Here is a 6,603-nt window from a genome sequence, read left to right as displayed (position 1 = left end):
GAGAAGTGTCTGTTCATGTCCTTTGCCTATTTTTAAAGGAGATCATTTGTTTTTTGATCATTGAATTTTTAAGTTCCTTATAGATTTTGGATATTAGATATTTGTCAGATGCATAGTTTGTGAATATTTTCTCCCATTCTGTACGTTGGCTGTTTACTCTATTGATAATTTCTTTTGCTGTGCAGAAGCTCTTTAATTTAATTAGTTTCTACTTGTCAATTTTTGGTTTTGTTGCAAATGCTTTTATGGACTTAGACATAAATTATTTCCCAAGGTCCATGTCTGGAATGGTATTTTCTAGTTTTTCTTCTAGAATTTTAATAGCTTTACATTTTACATTTGAGTTTTTAATCCATCTTGAGTTAATTTTTGTATATGGTGAGAGGTAGGGGTCCAGATTCAATCTTCTGCATATGCCTACCAAGTTATCCCTGAACAATTTGTTGAATAAATAACAGAAGTCAATTTACCATTGCTTTTTATTGTCAATTTTGTTGAAGATCAGGTGGTTATAGGTGTGGCTTTATATCTGGGTTTTCTGTCCTGTTCCATTGGTCTATGTGTCTGTCTTTGTACCAGTACCATGCTGTTTTGGTTACTGTAGCCTTATAGTATAGTTTGAAATCTTGTAGTAAGACACTGCCAGCGTTGTTCTTTTTGCTTATAATTGCTTTGGCTATTTGGACTCTTTTATGGTTCCATATGAATTTTACAATCATTTTTTCTAATTCTGTGAAAAATGACATTGGTAGATAGGAATAACATTGAATTTGTAAGTTGCTTTGGGCTTATGGCCATTATAACAATATCGATTCCTCTAATCCATGAGCACGTAATGTTTTTTCATTTGTTTGTGTTATCTCTGATTTATTTCAACAGAATTTTGTAATTCTCATTGTAGAGATCTTTCACCTCCTTGGATAGCTGTATTCTTAAGTTTTATTAAAAATTGTTTTTCTGGTTATTATATATGGGATTATGTTCTAGATTTGGCTCTCAGCTTGGACGTTATTGGTGTATAGAAATGTTACTGAGTTTTGTACATTGATTTTGTAACCTGAACCTTTAGTGAAGTCATTTATCAGTTCTAGGAGCCTTTTGGCAGATTTCTTGAGGGTTTTCTAGGTATAGTATTGCATTGTCAGTAAAGAGAGATAATTTGATTTCTTCTTTTTCTATCTGGATGCTTTTTATTTCTTTCTTTTGCCTGATTGCTCTGGCTAGAACTTTCAGTACTATCTTGAATAGGAATAGTGAGAATAGGCATCCTTGTCTTGTTCTAGTTCTCAAGGGGAATACTTCCAGTTTTTGCCCATTCAGTATGATGTTGGCTGTGGGTTTGTCATAGATGGCTCTTATTATTTTGAAGTATGTTTCTTTGATGCCTAGTTTGTTGAGGGTTTTTAACATGAAGGGGTGTTGAATTTTATTGAAAGTCTTTTCTGCATTTATTGATATGGTCATATGATTTTTGTTTTTAATTCTCTTCACATAGTGAATCACACTGATTAATTTGTGTATGTTGATCTAACCTTGCATCCTGGGGATAAAGCGCACTTGATCATGATGAATTAACTTGTTGATATGCTGCTGGATTCAGTTTGCTAGTATTTTGTTGGGCCAGGTTTTGGTATCAGAATGATGCTGGCCTTGTAGAATGAGTTAGGGAGAAGTCCCCCTCTCCCTGATTTCTTGGAATAATTTTAGTAGGATTTGTACTAGTTCTTTGTTGTATGTCTGGTAGAATTCAGCTGTGAATCTGGTCCAGGACTTTTTTAGTTGTTAGGTTTTTTAAATTACTGATTCAGTTTTGGAACTTGTTATTGGTCTGTTCAGGGTTTCAGTTTCTTTCTGGTTTATTCTTGGGAGATGTGTGTTTCCAGGAATTTGTCCATTTCTTCTAGGTTTTCTAGTTTATGTGCATAGAGGTGTTAGTAACGGTCTCTGAGGACTTTTTGTTTGGTGGGGTCAGTTGTAATGTCATCTTTGTCATTTCTGATTGTGCTTATTTGGATCTTCTCTTGTTCTTTCTTTGTTAACCTAGCTAGTGGTGTATCATCCTTATTTATTATTTGAAAAAACCAAACTTTTGGTTTCATTGATCTTTTTAATAGATTTTTGAGTCTCAATTTCATTCAGTTCTACTCTGATTTTGGTTATTTCTTTTTTTCTGCTAGCTTTGGGGTTAATTTGCTCTTGTTTTTCTGGTTCCTCTAGATATGACGTTAGGTTGTTAATTTGAGATCTTTCTAACTACTTGATGTATGCATTTAGTACTATAAACTTTCCTTTTAACACTGTTTTAATGGCTTTCTAAGGACTTTGGTGTATTGTATCATTGTTTTCATTAGTTTCAAAAAGTTTGTTATTTCTGTCTTAATTTTGTTCGTTACCCAAAAGCTATTCAGGATCACACTATTTAATTTCTATATAATTGTATTGTTTGGAGAGATCTTGATATTGATTTCTATTTTTTTTTGCACTGTCATTTAAGAGGGTGGTTAGTATGATTTCAGTTTTTTAACAATTATTGAGACTTGCTTTACAGCCAAGCATGTGGTTGATATTGAGTATGTGCCATATGCAGATAAGAAAAATGTAATTCTGCTGTTGTTTGGTGGAGTATTCGGTAGATGTCTATTAGGTCCAATTAGTCAAGTGTTGAGTTTAAGTCCAGAATATCTTTGTTAGTTTTCTGCCTTGATGATGTGTCTAATGCTGTCAGTGGGGCTGTTGAAGTCTGCCACTATTATCGTGTGGCTAAATCTCTTTTTAAGTCTCTAAGAACTTGTCTTTTGAATCTGCGTGCTCCAGTGTTGGGTGCATGTATATTTAGGATAGTTGAGTCTTCCTGTAGGACCATTTATCATTATGTAATGCCCTTCTTTGTCTTTTTTGATCATTTTGGTTTAAGGTCTTTTTGATCTGACATAAGACTAGCAATCCCTGCTCTTTTTTTGTTTTCTATTTGCATGATAGATCTTTCTCCATCCCTTTGCTTTGAGCCTATGGGTGTTATGTGTGAGATGGATCTCTTGAAGTCTGCAGACAGTTGGGTCTTTGTTCTTTATCCAACTTGCTACTCTATGTCTTTTTAATGGGGCATTTAGCCTGTTTACATTCAAGGTTAATATTGATAGGTGAGGGTTTCATCCTATCATTATGTTGTTGGCTGGTCGTTAGGTAAACTTGATTGTATAGTTGCTTGCTAGTGTCAGTGGGCTACGTAGTTAAGTGTGCTTTTCTTTTTCACTTAAAAGAAAGTTTTTATTAACAAAAGTTTTTCTGAATCTACTTTTCAACTTTAGTATTAAATAGTCCGAAGGTTTCATTTATGAACACTTATTCCAGTTTAGTCCTCTTAAATACATTTGCTTGCTGTGTATTTATGTTTAACAGGTAAAAGCTATCAATTACCAACTATTTCAAAAAAGGTAACTAACTACACTGGAAAATGAAAATTTATAGAATTTTATCATTAGATCAGAGTTTAAAAGATCAAAAGATAAGGATTTGTTTAAAAATCTCTTATCTTTAGAGCATTACACCATTTTCAGAACAGGTATAATTTGCAGAAATTATACAAGGCAGATTTTCACCAAATATCAATTATTTAGTGATTTTTTTTAGCTGAAATGTTATTTCACTTGTAAAAACTATCTCTGCTTACAAAAAAGAATCAGAAACCTTATTAAATTTAACCTGCTTTTACAAATGTCTTAAGAATTCTTAAGCTAAACAATTTTTAAGTAGAAAAATGATAGCTTAAAAATAGTTTGTTATACTATTGCTGTGGTTTATGTATATATATTAACTGGTTTCTTTGATAGGAAACATGACGAGAAGTTTATCACACATTAAGCACAGTAAAATAAAGGCAAGAGTTAATCATCTTGTAGCAAAAATACTCTCTATGCAACAGTTGCAAATGTCAAAGCTATTATTTAGTGGTTGATAATTGCCTGCTACAAAATATAAAACTAAGTACATTTACTGAATTGTTTTTCAATTTGAAGTTGCCCTCTGACATCCCAAGTAAGGAATCCCCGTAACTAAAAGCTGCAGTACAATTCACTTAGTGGTTAGTTTCAGGCCAAGCCTCCCCCCACCATTATCCTTGTTCTTCCTCACCACCCCCAAATCCTGCAGTGGCACTGTATTATTAAAAACATTAAGTATCTGGGGTTTATGCTTCAGAGCAAGACATCATTTGATAATTTCAAATGATATGGAGCTCCTTCATGTAAAAAAGATGTTTTTTGGTCACAATTACTTCAAAAAGTGATTATATTCAAATAATCTGACATATCATACCTTAGCAATTACAAAACCATGATTTTGACACATGAAAATTTTTAAGTTAGGCAAATGTGAAATGCTAAAAGATGTGAACAGCTGTTCTTCTATTTAAGTTAGAGCACTGCAAAACCCAGGTAATGACTTTATTTTTTTTTCAGTAAATATAACCAGCCCATGGTACAGCATACTAAATCACAAAGTACAAATCCAAGGAAGTTAATACTTTTACCAAGATACAAAACTTTGGCAAATCAATACAGTACTCTGCAATGAAACCATACTTTTGTTGGAGTCTTGTTACTTTAGTGATAATTTTCACTCCAAAAATATTTAAGTACCAAATCAAAACACTGGTTTTGAATGGTGGTTTATAGCACGGCAAGTTATTTTACACAAAATATATTATAAAACTACACAATTTCTCCTTTTAAGTGAGTTCCCTTGTACAAGCTGTTGAAGTGTACAGCAGCAGGGCAATGGGCATCTATAGGAGGTGGCTCTGCTCTGTTCTGGGGTTGGTCCAAAGTCAGGTGGAATTCCAATATATGAAAAGCTTGAAAATTCTACCTTAAGGTGATTCAATATCAATACCAATTTCCAAGGAGTTCTTGTTGAATTTTCACAGAAAGACTGGAACCCTCAAAATCAGATAGTAATTTCAAACAACATTAATTTCAGATGATCCTTTTTATTTAGAGGCCCTGAATCCATTTTGATCAAAAATCACATAGACTTACAGCAGCTTATCAAAAAAAAAAAAAAACTACCTAAAATATAGTTGTATTTTTAAAATAACAAATAAATATACAGTCAGCTTGGAGAGACCTGGGCTACCCAACGTTATCTACCAACTGTCATGATCACTTCTCTGCAAATGCTGCTGCTGCCGTTGGAGTCCTTATGCTTCCTTTTGCTGAGGCTGTCAGTTCCTCAGTCTCAGCATTTAATTTATATATTGCCTATTCTATTGCTTCTCGACCTTTACTAGCATTTGAGGATATCATACTTGCCATCAGTGCTTCAAAGTAACTGCTGAGGCTAATTCTTTTCATGGTGATTATGGCTTCTTGAGTCAAAATAGTTTTTTCTGGGTCCTGAGGATGTGCTTTGTATATAAGTCTCTCATCTACTGAAACCATATTTGTAAATGAAATATTAGTAGATTTAAGTTTCATTGTTTTCTCTACAGGATCAACTACAGAATGTTCTTGTGTGTATGTTTTCATTCTTGTTGCACCAATAAGAGACTTCACAATGGAAGGTAATCCCCACTCTGTGCTGAGAAGTCTGTGGCTGTGTAACTTTCCAGAGGGATCTATATGTCTGTCCAATACATCAACTCCAACCACAGTTGGTTCATAGGGTTTGGGTATTTCTGCACTGCAGCTGTTGTAACAGTTTCCCACGGATGGTCAAAGACGTTCTTCAAAGTCCAGATCTTCATGGTGCCGGTGGCCTGAGTGATGTATGGGTGGTGCTAGGGACAACGAGGCACAGAGGCTACACTGGCCCCTGCCCCCTGACACCCGTAAGTGTGTGTGTGTTTTTTTTTTGATGGCAGAAATCTTTCTTTTGTTGTCATATTTAGCACTTCCTTAAGGATCTTATGTAAGGCAGGCCTAGTGGTAAAACATTTCTTTATTATTTGCTTGTTTGAAAAGGATTTTATTTCTCCCTTGCTTATGAAGCTTAGTTTGGCTGGATATGAAATTCTTGGTTGGAAGTTCTTTTCTTTAAGGACACTGAAAATAGGCGCCCAATCTCTTCTAGCTTGTAAGGTTTCCGCTGAAAGGTCCAGTGTTAACCTGATGGGGTTTTCTTTTTAAATGACTGGCCCCTTTTCTCTACCTTTAAGATTTTTTCCTTTCCTATTGGTCTTGGACAATCTGATGACTATGTCTTGGAAATGGTCATGCTGTATAGTATCTTGCAGGGGTTTTCTAAATTTTTTGAATTTGCATGTCAACCTCTCTAGCATGATTGGGAAAATTTTTGTAAATTATGTACTGAAATATGTTTTCCAAGCTGCTAACTTTCTTTCCTTCTCTTTCAGGAATGTCAATGAGTCATAGGTTTGGTCTCCTTACATAATCCCATATTTCCTGGAGGTTTTGTTCATTTTTAACAATTCCTTTTTCTATATTTTTGTCTGCTTGCATTGATTTGAAGGAGCAATCTTCAAGCTCTGAGATTTTTTTCCTCAGCTTGGACTATTCTGTTTTTAATACTTCCATTGTATTCCAAAATTGCTATAGTCAATTCTTCAATTCTAGAAGTTCAGTTTGAATCTTTCTTAAAATGGTT

At 34.2% G+C, this 6,603-nt stretch overlaps 1 pseudogene; it reads right to left on the bottom strand.

Annotated features, from left to right (window-relative positions):
- Positions 1-5,159: 5,159 nt before the first annotated feature.
- On the bottom strand, positions 5,160-5,743 carry LOC105518677 (annotated as a pseudogene).
- Positions 5,744-6,603: the final 860 nt, after the last annotated feature.

The sequence above is a fragment of the Colobus angolensis genome, unplaced genomic scaffold (genome assembly GCF_000951035.1).
Source record: "Colobus angolensis palliatus isolate OR3802 unplaced genomic scaffold, Cang.pa_1.0 Scaffold326, whole genome shotgun sequence".
Taxonomy (NCBI): Eukaryota; Metazoa; Chordata; class Mammalia; order Primates; family Cercopithecidae; genus Colobus; species Colobus angolensis.
Note: the sequence above shows the minus strand (reverse complement) of the source record. Positions and strands in the feature narration are given on the sequence as shown.